Below are 15319 nucleotides of genomic sequence, written 5' to 3'. Positions count from 1 at the left end.
CCTCTCCTTCCCCATCCCTTCCTCCCTCTTTTCCTCTCCCTCTCCATCCCCTCTCTCTCCTTCTCTCTTTCACCTCCTTGGTCAGAGCAGAAAATTTGACTGGCACAGCTCCATGTGACTAGGCAATTTGTTATACGGGAGGGGTTCTTAAAAATGTGAAATTGTTGAAGATAAGTGGAGCTCGGTTTCTCATAGAAAGAAAAAGGAGTTACTCTTGTGTGAGGGAAACACAGAGAGATAAAAATAAACTTTGTCCTGTTGAATTTGAATAAGAGGTATCCATGAAAAGTCATGGTTTTAGATCAATCTCTCAACAGCTAGATAGGTATAGATATTTAATGTGTGTGTGTGTGTGTGTGTGTGCATGCGTGTGTGCACGCCCTCATGTCTATGCACAGGTATGCATTTAGGAAATGTATTTTCTTGCTGTCAACTGAAAAAGCTTGGAGGCAATGACACCCCTATAAGGATGAGCACGTTTAGCACCTAGATCTTGATTTCTGGGTACTGTTATCCAGTAAAAGAAACCAAAACTCTTTGGAGAAACAACTTGTTCCAGGACTAGAGAGGGAGAGTACCAGAATCTACAGAATTGCTCTCTCTCACACACACACAAAAAACATTAAAAAGATATAGAAACCAGCTTGAAGGGAATCCCACTGGCCAAATGTGGGACAATACGAACTTCAAAATAAGGCAAGACACGAACAAATTATAACTCACTGAATAAAATAAGAATCTATAAGGTCATATTATTATACATTCTAAAAGGAATAAATGCCTAAATAAAATTTTAAAAGAAGGGAAAGCTTTGCTTTACCATGGAATATGAACAAATAAATATAATATATGGCAAAATTAGGAAATTGCTGTTTGGAAATTCTCATGGTAATAGTTGTTTCAGGCAAGTAATAATGGATGTTAAATCAAGGGGGTAAAAATTTTATGGGAAAATATATTTTCTCCTTATGAAATAGTTATCAACTATATATTGGTTAATAAGTCCAAAATAATTATCAACCATACCATGGAGAAACTTTCAGACACCATTATACTCTAGAGATAAAAGTTAACATCAGCAGCCATAGGACAAATCAGCGTTGTGTTTCTCTGATATAATGCGCTGCAAGGGACTCAGCAGCACTTCCGTGATATTCCTGATAAAAGTACAAGATCTGAATGTAGCTGTGAGGAATCATCCCATCAATCTGAACTGAGGGACATTCTACAAAGTTATTGGCCTGCATTTAAAAAAAAAAAAAAGTGAAGATAACAAATGAGAAGAAAGGAGCAAAGAACTGTTCTCTTCTTTATGGAATACAACCAGATGCAACATGTGATGATGGATTCGATCCTGGACCTACGGGAGGGGGGCAGAAACAGTGAAATTTGAATGGACACTGTGGATTTGATTATAATATTACATCATTGTTAACCTGTGATTTTGAGGATTGTTCCATTGTTATGTAAAAGAGTGTCACTGTACAGAATACCCATTGACCGATGACAGGATAATGGGGCATTATGTCAGCAAGTGACTCTCCAGTGGTTTGCCCCAACAATGTACTTTATATAAATATAGAAGGGGGAATAATATGAGAACATGTGATAAAATGTTAACATCTGGGGAACCTGATTAAAGGGTATATGAAAGTTCTTTGTCCTATTGTCCAGAAAGTTTCCATATACTCCCTGAACCCACATAAGCACAACCTTCCCCATTATCAACATCGCTACCAGAGTGATACGTTTGTTACAATGATGAACCTACACTGACACACCATTATCATCCAAAGTCCAGACTACATGAGGGTTCACTCTCAGTGTTGTATTCCATGTGTTTTAATACATGTATGTCATGTATCGACCCTTATAGTCTCATACAGAATAGTTTTATTGACTTAAAAATTTTCTATTCTCTGCCTATTCATCCTACCATCTTCCCAAGCCCTTGGCATCCACTAATCTTTTTACTGTCTCTGTAGTTTTGCCTTTTCCAGAATGTCATATAGTTGAAATCATACCGTATCTAGCCTTTTCAGATTGCCTTCTTTCACTTAGTAAATATGCATTTAAAGTTCCTCTATGTCTTTCCATGCATAGATATCTTCTTTCTTTTTAGAGTGGAATAATACCTCACGGTCTGGATATACCATAATTTATTTATTCATTCACCTACTGAAAGACATCTTGGTGGCTTACAAGTTTTGGCAATTAGGAGAAAAGCTGCTATAAACACCTGTATCAGGTTTTTGTGTGACTATGTTTTCAACTCTCTTCCATTAAAGGAAGGTATATGCAAAATGACTTCCAAAGGTCGACGGAGCCCATAAGATGGAAGAAAAAGGCCTACAAGTCCTGCCTGAGGGGAAATGGTTTATTAAGCGGATTTAGGCACAGAGGTATGTCTTATGCTGGGTGGTTGCAAGACAAGTAGATCTTCACAACCCCACCTTCTTTAAGACCTCCTTTTACAGTCTTAGAGGTTTGGAGTACATGCTGGGGGACCACCCAAGAGGAGAATGTTTAAGATGTCAAGAAAAGAAATGAAAAAAGAAAAGAAAAGAAAAAAGGAAAGGAAAGAGAAAAGGAAAGAAAAGAGAAGAAAAGCAAAGAAAAGAGAAAAGAAGAATAGGTGGGGGTCATAGTCATATCTCCAGGGCAGATCAAGGATGTTATGACTCTTGGGTGTACCTAAGGCTATGGTTAAACAAAAGGAAAGAACGTGTGTGGGGGCTGTGCTCAAGAAAGTTTCTGGTCACAAGAAAGGTCCTCATGGCAGATCTGTCCAAGATGGCATTAATCTGGTTTATACAAATTCCTTTGAGTAAAAACCAAGGTGTGATTGTTGGGTCACACGACAGGAGTATGTTTAGCTTCATAAGAAACCATCAAACTGTCTTCCAAAGTGTCTGTTTCTTAGAATTTCGTAATAAATTTTATTTCTAAATTAAAAGTTTAAAACAAAACCATAAAGAGGAAAGTAGACAAATAAATCATTACAATATGATCAGAGGCATGAGGGAACACCCAAGAAGCCACAGGACCATGGACAACTACTGCAGAGAAATGTCAGACAAGCTAGAAAGAAAGAGCATGGATGTGGAGTTATGAGAAATAAAAAGAGTGGAAGAGTCTCTCAGAGAGAGGTTATAGCATATGTCAAGGGCCTGGGACCGGAGAGAGTGTAGCGTATCTGAGGAAGTGAAAGATTTAGTATAGCTGGAGCTGGCCCAAAGCTGGAGTTGGCGAGAAAGAGAAAGCAACGCATACAGCACAATTTATGGAGTCCTTTAGCAGATACTGAGGTCACACCGAGCCTGCAATGACATACCTGTTTGACTTTTCCCCATCCCTATCTTACATCTTTCTCCTATAACCTTACTAATTTTTCCTGAGAATTTCCTATTATGCCATTCATACCTGAATACTTGCCTCAAAGTCAGCTTTTGAGAGACTAACAAGTCAAGCTCCAAGTCCACTGCATAAAAAATGGAGAGATACAGTAATGCAATATTGTTTTCAAGGTATTATTATTAAGTGTCAGACAGCATTGTATGTTTAATGAATCATAGACTTCTTAATATGAAGTCCATAGTAAGCTGGCTAAAAGACATAGAGTCATACAATTTTATAGCTGAGAGAAGCACCTTTGAAATCATCTCATGTAAGCTTCTCATTTTACCAATAAAGTGAGGCTCGAGCAATTTGGAAATTCCTATCAAGAGCTTGTCAGAAAGGTCACGTTTTATGACCCTGTAATCCCCTTTTTATGGAATATAGCCTAAGTAAGTACTCATAAACTCAAAGATTTATGTATAGAGATTTTCATCTATTATATATAATAGTAAAAAATTTGGAAGCCATCTAAATGTCCAAAATATGAGAAAGGATAAATACATTACAGAATATGTGTTGGCATATTTATTCATCTAATAAAAAGGGTACTTTAAAAGAATATTTAAGAGATACGAATAGGCTCACAAGTTTAAGTGGGAAAAAAAAAGAATGTAAACAAGCACATTCATTAGAAGTAAAGAATGGAAAAAATATATCAAAATTTTAATAGTGGTTATCTCTTGGTGGGTGATTTATATTTTCTTTTTATACCATTATTCATTTTCAAAACTTTCCAGAGTAAGCATACATTGCTTTTATCAGCATTTATTTAAAAAATAAAACAGGAATATAAATTGAGTCTTACAGAATTAAAATATGTTGCAAGGTCAAACAGACATATCACTGCAAGGCTGGAAATTCAAGAATCTTAATTCTTAATCTTGGTCTCTATTCTCTCGTAATACTTTATTATTGTTATTATTTTTAGTAGAGCAGAAAAGTTCAAAAATTAATTATTTAGTTCACTATTATTTTGTAACTTCATGGCATAGGTGGAGTTAGTGTTAAGAATCTCATCTTTTAGGGGGCGCCTGGGTAGCGCAGTCGTTAAAGCGTCTGCCTTCGGCTCAGGGCGTGGTCCCGGCGTACCGGGATCGAGTCCCACATCAGGCTCCTCTGCTGTGAGCCTGCTTCTTCCTCTCCCACTCCCCCTGCTGTGTTCCCTCTCTCGCTGGCTGTCTCTCTCTGTCAAATAAATAAATAAATAAAATCTTTAAAAAAAAAAAAAAAGAATCTCATCTTTTAGCTCTTCCCTTTCTGCCTTCCTCCATCTCTCTCTTCTTTTGCTTTTGCTTCCTCTCTCATTTCCTGCCCCAATCCCTTCCACCACTTTTCTACACCAACTTGCTCTGTGCAACAGAACTTTTTGTTTTTCAAGGGAGGTGCCATCAGTAATTTTTCCACTTGGGTAGTTACTTGTGGTCATTTTAGAAAAGGAGTAGAATTCTTTTCTTCTTTAAATCATAGCTTCAAAAAAAACCCATCTTAAGCAAGTAAGTATTCATTGCTTAGTAGAAATGTATAAGGAAGAACACTGCGATTGCCGTTGTAAAAGTACTTTTCAAAAGCACTCTCTGGGAAGCAGGTAGATATATTTGTACAGGGCTCGAGAAACTAATGGAAATAATTTAAACTTTTCTGGTGTATAATGATTAGTTCAACCAAGTTTTCACCTAACATTTGTGGGTCTCAACATGAGAGTATTAATGGAGGCCCACTAGTATACATCCTGACACTTAAAAGTTATAAATTGGGGCCCCTAGGTGGCTCCGTCGGTTAAGCATCTGACTCTTGATTTCTGCTCAGATCGCGATCTTGGGGTCATGATCTCAGGGTCATGAGATGGAGCCTCACATCAGTCTCCATACTCAGCAGGGAGTCTGCTTGTGATTCTTTCTCTCCCTCTCCCCGCCCGCCCCCAGGCTCTCTCTCAAATAAATAAATACATCTTTTTCTTAAAAAGTTATAAATCAAGACACTAAATGTCACACCTTGATAAATACACCTAGAAGAACAGGTTTGAATTTAGAATTTTTGTGACCATGTGGAGAAGGCTAGCATACAGGCTCATCTCACCCTTTTGCTTTCTAATTGCAACTCCAATGCTTACTGGAAAGGAACTTATGCACCAATAGTAGAAACCCAGGCCATGTTTCTAAGCCCATTCACACCCCCTCGGACAGACTTTGTTCTGTTGGTCATTCTTATGTCTAAAGGGTTGACATGTATGGCATGATCTACTTTTCAGAGAATGCCCTCAGTGAGGAGACCCAAAAAGATCTTGGAAGTTTCTGCTTTTTGGGAATGGACTTCTGTGGAGTCCCAGATAACCAACCCTGGGCCATGTCTTCCTGGTCCTGTGAACTTCTTGATCCAAGCGTGAGGTGCAGCCAGAGAGGCCAGAATGAGTCCTCTACTGTTATGTGACCGAGGACAGAGTGATTTTCCCAAGGCTTAGTGTTTAGTATATCAGGGAAATTATCATTACTCAATACCTGTGTCCAAAGGATCCTCCCCTTTTTGAGTTTTAACTGAATTTTTTTATGGAGATAAGTGTAGATTTACATGTAGTTAGAAGAAATAATATAGAGAAATCCTGTGTACCTTTATTCAGTTTGCCCCAATGTTAACATTTTTCAAAATTGTAGTAAAGTATGACAACTAGAATATTGACATTGATATAATGCATTCATCTTATGCAGATTTTCTCAGTTGTGCTTGTTCTCATTTGTGTGTATTTTGTTTAATTTGACCATATGCATAGGTTCACAACCTATGCCACCACTGTAGTCAAGGTGTTAATCAGGTTCATTATAACAAGTCTCTTGTGTTCCCCTTTTATAACCACTGCCCCCCTCTCTCCTGACGTGCCCCTCCCCCAATAATCACTACTCTGTATTTCATTTTTATAAGTCTGTCATTTCAAAAATGTTATATAGATGGAATCATACAGTATGTAACCTTTTGGGATTTGCTTCCCCACCTCCCCACCCCTCACCCCCCAATCATTCCCTAGAGATTCACCAAGTTGTTGTGTGTATCAGCAGATCTTGCCTTCTTAGTGCTGAATTTTATTCCATGGTATTTAAGTACCATGGTTTAACCACTCCTTCATTAAAGGACAGCTAGATTGTTTCCAGTTTGGGGCTATTAGAGATAAACCAGCTATGAACATTCATGCACACATTTTCTATGAATATAAGCTTCCATTTCTCTGGCATAATTGCCCAAGAATGCAATTTCTGGGTTTTTGATAATTGCATGCTTAGTTTTAGAAGAAACTGCCACAGGGTTTTCCAGAGTGGCCATACAATATTACATTTTCACCAGCAATGTATGAGTGTTCTGGTTTCTTCGAATTCTCACTAACATTTGGTATTATCATTATTTTAGCCATTCTGGTACATATGGCTCATTGGTAGTAACATCTTATTGTGATTTTAATTTGCCTTTCACTGATAACTAATGATACTGACTGTCATTTCTTGGGCATATCTGCCATCTATATATATCCTCTTTGGTGAAATGTCTGTTTTTCTGTTTTGTCCATGATTTTTTGTGATTAGATGATTTGTCTCTACTGTTGAGTTTTGAGAGTTTTCAATATAGTCCGGTGTCAATCCATTGCAGGTTGTCTGGTTTGCAATTATTTTTTGCGTGTATTCATTTCAGATTATTATGTCTTCCTGCTGGATTGATCCTTTTGTCATTATGCGTGTCCCTCTTATTTTCTAGTAACTTCCTTTGCTCTGAAATCTACTTCATCAGACATCGACATAGTCACTTCTACTTTTTTGACTAATGTTTCCATGGTATTTCTTTGTTGCATCTTTTTCTGTTAACCTACCTATGCCATTTAGTTTGAAGTGCATTTCTTGTAAATGGCACAGAGCAGGGCTTTGTTTTTTTATCTCCACTTCGTGACTTTCTGTCTTTCAATTAGTGAATTTAGACATTTGTATTTAACTATAGATTTGCTAGAACTTAAGTTGCCACTTTTGTTTTTTTTCCTCTTGTTCTCATTCCTCTGTTTTTCTTTTCTGGCCTTCTTGTGAGTTACTGAAAATTTTGAAAGATTTCATCTTGATTACTTACAGTGCTTTTGAGTATATTATTTGTATAGTTTTTGTAGTGGTTGCTGAGGATATTCCATTATACATTTCACTTATCACATCCTACTTATATTGACATTTTATTACTGTGAGTAAATTTGGGAGACCTTACTTCCATTTCGTTTCCATTACATTCCTGATTCTGAAATATCATTGTCTTGAGTATAAGATGATGTTATATTTTGCTTCAATCATCAAATTTGATTTATGAAACTCATGAGGTAAAGGATATCCTAGGGTGTCTGGGTGGCTTAGTCCTTTAAGCATCTGCCTTCAGCTCAGGTCATGATCCCAGGGTCCTGGGATCCAGTCCCGTATTGGCTTCCTGCTCAGCCGGGAGTCTGCTTCTCCCTCTCTCCTCAACTGTGGTCTATCTACTATCTCTTTCTCTGCCAAATAAAAAAATAAAATCTTAAAAAAAAAAAAGAAAAAAAGAGAAGGATATCGTATTATCATTCCATTTTTCCTTCTTACTTATCAGTGTTCCAAGGTGACTTCAGGTCTGGATTAGCTTCTGCTGAGTGAAGAAACATAGGACATCCTGCTGCTGTGTCACTTCTCTAATCCTGTGTTCTCAAACCAGGTCGCCTTTTTTTTTTTTTTTTTTTAATAACCTTTCAGAGATCTCCCTCAGGTTGACTCTTTATCTCCAGGATTTATAGCTGCACTTAGTGGGGAAGACCAGTGCAAAAACGTGTCTCTGGCATCTCCATATTATATATTTGCATATATAAATAATAATATATTATATATAATAACATAATATATTCTAAATCATTTAACAAATAATTTCCAAAAGCAAAAATAAAGGGATATCTAAAATCAGCTTTATAGAAGGTTTGATAAGAATTTAAAAAGAAAAAAACAAATTTTTATTTTTTTCTATTTTTGAAGTAACATATATTCAAAGTGAGTCATTTCCCTTGAATATAACTACCTCTTTTCTACTATCTTTCATGACCAAAAATTACCCTATAAATGTTGATTCCCAATTTCAATTATATCTTTAATGAGTACTAGCTTTTCATTACTTCTGCTTCTTGTTCTCACGCTTGTATCATCAAAGCAAAATAATTGACAAATATTGTGAAACCATGGATAGGTTATAATTTTGTTGCATAAAACATGCCATCTCCTTTGCACCATGATTGCAAAACATTTTAGTTTATAGATTAATTAACATCATTTGGAATAGCCCACCCAATTAATTATTTCATTTCTAAATTATTTATTTCTTGTTAGTTTGTATACTCACCTGCCTTCAGTATTTGTCCACTTAGAAATTGTATCAAATAAGTTTTGGCACATAGCATGTAACAATTTTTTAAAATCATATTTTCATCATAAAATTTTCATTAAAATCTTCATCATAAAGATGGAAGAATGCAGTCTCATTTTCTCTTAGCGAAACATGATGGTCCAGATGATTATCACAAAATACTGCAGGATTAAGTCTTTCTTGTTGAATGACTACCTACAGAGAATGATAAATTTTCTTTTTGTTCTTAGACATACATAATTCACATATCAATTATTGAGTTTGAGAAAATTCGTGCAGAATATCATCATTTATAAAGACACATAGTCTAATATTTCATTTACAGAATTTCACCATCCTTAAGTCTAGACTCAGGGCTGTCTGCTTGCAATCTTCTGTTTCATCTAATTATAGTGAAATATCTGAAAATTTTTCTTTTCTTTGCCTTTAAGAGATGAAAATGACACATTGTGACCTTGAACGATGTTCAATGAAAGCTAAAAAGCTGACAACAAACATGATGCCTCTAATCTTTTACAGTTTCTCACAATTTGATATAATACTTTAAGTCTCTGCAGTAAGAACACTGAAAAATGTAGAATTAGTGGCAGTTTATTTCACTATTGTGTTATTATTCTAAGACACTGTAACATTCTGTTGTTTTAGTTTATTGTAGCACAGTTGAGAATAATTTTTGAGTAATGACTAAATAGTAACAGTAATGGTTAACAGTAAAGATTAGAAGTTTAAATAGCAAATAAGATAATGAAATAGAAATATATTTCAAAATACAGGAAAAAATATCACTAAGATCTCACAATGTGTCATAGATTTATACAAACGGTGGTGCATCCTATGGTAGTTACAAGGTAGAATTAATTTAATTTTGTTCTGTTGAAAATAAACAACTTTTTTCTTTTAAAGACCTCTAAGAATAAAATTCATGAAATGTCTATTCTAAAAAAGAGAATTGCTCAAAAAGCAAAAACAAAAATTGGGTCCAATGGATTTTGATGTCATCTTGAGGGTTAATGGAAATATGATGTCAACTGATTTAACACTGCAGAATGGGATATATAGGACTTTACCAGAAAACTTATGATGCGGGGTAGGGGTTGTAACTAATGACCTGAATTTGAATCTAAATTATAGTTTAAAGTAACAGGCTTTAGCGGGGCCCAGGTGGCTCAGTTGGTTAAGCGTCTGCCTTTGGCTCAGGTCATGATCTCAGGGTCCCAGGACCCTGCATGGGCTCCCTGCTCAGTGGGGAGTCTGCTTCTCTCCCTCCCTCTACTACTCCCCCTGCTTGTACTCTCTGTCTCTCTTTCTGTCAAATAAATAAATAAATAAATAAATAAATAAATAAATAAAGTAATAGCCTTTAACTTTTTGAAAAAAGTCAAAAACAATGTAACCTCCTGGAGCATTTTGAACTTGTCATACATATTTTTATATCATATGTTTAAGCAGTTTCAAATGATGTAATTTTTGGAATATTGTAAATATTGACATTTCAAATAAAACATTATATCGTTCTTCAACTCCTAGCCAACAGAACATAAATGACAGTGATTTGATTTCCTACCCTATCGTTTCAGAAATATGAAAAATAATTCTCCTTTTAAATTTGGAAGTGTTACCTCTTTCTTTTTTCTCCTTTAACTAGTATTTTTTTTTAAAGATTTTATTTATTTATTTGACAGAGATAGAGACAGCCAGCGAGAGAGGGAACACAAGCAGGGGGAGTGGGAGAGAAAGAAGCAGTCTCCCAGCGGAAGAGCCCGGCATGGGGCTCGATCCCTGAACGCCAGGATCACGCCCTGAGCCGAAGGCAGACGCTTAACGACTGAGCCACCCAGGTGCCCCATAACTAGTATTTTCCACACAAAATTCAGCCTTAGCTTAAAGATCTTTTGTTGATCATCCTTTTCTTCTCTCTGCAACTGTGTGTACATATATAATTGAATTTATTTTAATAATAGTTGCCATTGTCCCCAAGTGTTATTTTATTTCTTTCTGGATAGAGTAAATCTAAAGGAACTATTCCTAATAATCAATTAGTAATGTATTGCACATTTTCACAAACATAAAATAAAATTTTGTCAGGTGATTCTCTTAATGATATGAATAGTTTTGGGCTTTAATTATCTTCATGAAAATTATAGTGAAATATTTCTTTGTAGGGAAGGACAGTTTGAATTCATGCACTTTTCAAAATATGCTATAGGAATAGTAAGTACTTTTATTTATCCTAAGATCATGACCTGAGCCGGAATCAAGAGTCAGATGCTTAAGTGACTGAGCCACCCAGACACCCCAAAATCAGTTATTCTTATTAAAATACAAACTTAAGTATTGATCAATATTATCACCTTCATTTTTTCCAGTGAACAGAGAAACAGAAAAACCAGCTGCCAGCTACATCTAAGTGATTTATAATAGCAATGTTTATTCTTTTTTAATCTGCTAAGTTTGTTGGGAATTCAGTCTATTTTATAAGAACTCATTTTCTGTAATCTAAAGTATTGAGTTTTCATTTGAAAGGAAATTTGTTTGCTGGGATATTAAATTTTATTTTTCAAAAGGGAACACTAAGGTAAGTGTATTCATGTCTAAATCTTTATATATTTCTTTACATTCTTGAGCATATACGTTGATATGAAATTTCAGAATTAAACATAATTTTATAGTTTTTAAAGTATTATTTATTAACAAAATACCATAATCTGCTATGGTAGGCTCTTGTCCCTGGAACATGTGAATATGTCACCACACAAGGCAAAAAGCACTTTGTAGATGTGAGTAAGGTTATAAACATTAACATGGCAAAATTACACTGGATTATGCACATAGACCCATTCTAATTACACGAGCCCTTAAAAGCAGATGTGACAACAGAAAATGAACCAGAGAAAGGTAACGTGAGAACCACTGGACCTGTACCAATGCTGGCTTTGAAGATGGAGAAAGAAGGCCTTAAGCCAAGGAATGCAGGCAGCTTTTAAAAATTGGAAAGGGTAAGGACATGGATTGCCCCATTAAAGATTCCAGAAAGGAGCACACATCCTACCAAGACCTTGATTTTTGTCCCATGAGACCTGTGTCAGATTCTGACGTCCAGAACTGTAAGATAATAAATTTGTGTTGTTTTAAGCCACTAAGTTTGTGGCAATTTGTTACAGCAATGATAGCAAACTAATATATTCATTATAGTATTGTGATTGAATTATAAAAGGCATTTAGTTCATCTGTTTTCCAGGAAAACTCACAAATTTGGGGGAATCCCAGTGGAAGGTATATAAGAGAAACAATATATATGTGTATATTTTGGACAAGTCTTTCATTGACTGCTGCCACATTTCTTTGTGTGTAATAGTTTCTTCATAAAATTCTCTAATCTTACTAACAGCATTATAGATTAAAAAACATTATTATTATTATAATAGCATGTACTGGGAAATAATTCCATTAACAAAAATAACAACAAAAATTAACAACCTAACTTTTCAGTATTTAAAATAAGTTGAAAGAATGTGGAAGTAACTTTTCAGTATCTGAGAAAAATAGAATCAACTTATATGTTAGAAAGTATAATGGGCATGAAGTTTCCTAAATGCTTTGCATTTATGGTGAAGCTTTGCAAATTTGTTTCTAAGCAAATTACACTGGACAGAAGCAGTTGTGAAACCACAGATTTAAACTTTGTTAGCCTTTTAGAAACTTGGTCCTCTCTAACACATTTCTTTTTACCCTCAAAATGATCATTACTTACATTTTCCCTAAAATCCCTAAAATAATGATCTAAATATAATGACATCATACAAAGAGAGAGAAATGTTTAATAACTATCATAGCTTTGTGTTATTTATATATTTCTGTGTAACAAATCATCCCAACATTTAGCAGCTGGAAAGACAACCATTTATTATCTCCTATAATCTGTGGGCCAGAAATATGGATGCCATTTAGTGAGGTGCCTCTGGTTCAAGGTCTCTCATGAGATTGTTGTCAGAGTGTTGGCAGAGCTGCAGTGTTATTTCAGGACTTCATGAGCTGAAGTATCTGCCCACAGGCACTGTTATTTTCAGAATGAAATTTCTTGTAGGCTATGGGACTAAAGCCTCAGGTTGTTAATATCACTCATGGGCCTATCCATAGGGTTCTTCACAAACATGGCTGCTTCCCTCAGTGTGAGTAATCCAAATGAGAGAGAGCAAGAGAGAATCAAAAACGGATGTCATGTCTTTATAATATAGATATCCCATCACAACTGCCACATTCTATTCTTTGAGGCAAGTCACTGAATTCAGCCCACACTTAAAAGGATGAGGTTACACAAAAGCATGAGTGCTATGAGTCAGGGACTGTTGGGAGCCATCTTAGAGGCTGCCTACCACAAGAGCTCTTCAGATTCATCGCTTTTTGTTAACTATTCTCAACCAAAAAAAAAAAAAAAAGATATTCTTATTTAAATGGTATGTATTCATTATTTCTTTATTGATTTATGAGGAGTGGCGAGATTTTAGAAGTAGATGGGGAAAGTCAATATACATGATAAACAGACAAATGCAGTCTTATTCAAACCATACATGCTCAAGGGAAGTGTAGTAAAGTATCTTTAAAAAGGAATTGTTCCCAAAATGAAGTTCATGTGCCCTACAGTGAATTAAACATAGCCTGTGTATTGGTTTCCTTGGGCTACTGTAATAAAATACTACAAACTGGGTGACATATCAACAGAAATTTATTGTCTCACAATTCTGGAAACTGGAAGTCTGAGATCAAGGTGTCAGCAGGGGTGGCTCCTTTCCAAGGCTGTGAGGGAGAATCTAAGTCTCTCTTTCAGCTTTCGGTAGCCTCACATGTTCCTTAGCTTATAGATGGCTTCTCTTTGTGTCTTCACATCATCTTTCCTTGCGTGTCTGTCTCTGTGTACAAATTTCATCTTTTTATAAGGATAACAGTCATATTGGATTAGAGCCCACCCTAATGACTTCACTTTAACTTGATTACCTTTGTTAGGAATTTATCTCCCAATAAAGTCGTATTCTGAAGTACTGGGGGTTCAACATCAATAAACCTTTTTTGGAGAGCTAGTTCAAACTATAACAGCCTGTGTTACATATTTTTATTATTATCATTCTTATACTAGGAGATAAATCTGTTTCAAGCAGACATGTCATGCCTCACACTGTTCTATGTGTGGACCCCAGATGGCCAAGATCTGCATTCTGTGAATGCTGCAGGGAAATAGGAGTTGAAAAAAAGCAAAAGATGAACATTTCTTCCAGAAATGCTAGAAAACCAAACTCATTGTTCAAGAATTGGCACACAAGCCTGCTAATTACCTCTGATTCAAGAAACAGTTTGTGGTCACAGCAGCTCTGCCAAAGTCCAGTAGACTGTGCTATAAATGTGGTAAAGAATGAGAATGGATGACTTTTAGTTAAGAGAATAAAAAATGGTGGGAGTATTTTCTTTTGTATAATGGTACCCAAACTGATTCTTCTATTAGAGGTATGCTCAATTTGCTGTTTTTAAAAATTTTATGTTGTTTTCATAGGATACTGACACAATCATTTTATCATTTACATTTTCATTGTGAAATTAACATATGAAATGCTAAGCAGCAAAAACCATGTTTCCTTATGGCGAGCCCAAGTAAAATCTAGATTTGTCTTTTAGAAATATCATGACTGTTTTAATTTTTTCTTTTGTTGTTCCTGTTACCTTTTTTTTTTTAAATCTAGTATAGTTAACATACAGTGTTATTATATTAGTTTCAGGTATACAATATAGTGATTCCACAATTCTGTATATTACTCAGTGCTCATTAAGGTAAGTGTATTCTTGCAGCGCCTGGATGGTTCAATCATTTAAACTTCTGACTCTTGGTTTCTGCTCAGGTCATGATCTCAGGGCTGTGAGATCAAGCCCTGCATTGGGCTCCATGCTTAGTATGGAGTCGGCTTGAGATTCTTTCTCTCCCTCTCCCTCTGTGCCTCCCCCCACGCATGCTCACTCTCTCTCTCTCTCTCTCAAATAAATAAATAAATAAATAAATAAATAAATAAATAAAATCTCTTTAAAAAAAAAAAGATAAGTGTAGTCTTAATCCTCTTCATCTATTTCACACATCCCCTCACCAATCTCCCCTCTGGTAACCATCTGTTTGTTCTCTATAGTTACTTTTTAAACTAAATATAGGTGATTTATTTTGTTTTTACAGTAAAATTGGACTTTTCCAAGTTTAGTGCCAGAAACCTTAAATACTAGACTCAATTCTAATTTAACTATATCCAAATACCTTAATCCTCTGACCCATCAATAAAACAGTAATAAAACCAATGAGAATAAAAAAGGCTAAAGCGACTATGTAATTATATTAAATAGTCTGTTTCATTGTAAAATTGATTTGAAACAATGATACCTTATAAAGTTTTGAATTAAATGTATTAATGTGCATTTTTATGATGAAATATTATCCTTAAATTTGGGTTCTTTTAAATATATCAGATATATATATAATCACAACCAAATTTGTTGAATT

The sequence above is a fragment of the Ursus maritimus genome, unplaced genomic scaffold, assembly GCF_017311325.1.
Source record: "Ursus maritimus isolate PB19 unplaced genomic scaffold, ASM1731132v1 scaffold_8, whole genome shotgun sequence".
NCBI classification, from domain to species: domain Eukaryota; kingdom Metazoa; phylum Chordata; class Mammalia; order Carnivora; family Ursidae; genus Ursus; species Ursus maritimus.
This window is presented reverse-complemented; position numbering follows the sequence as displayed.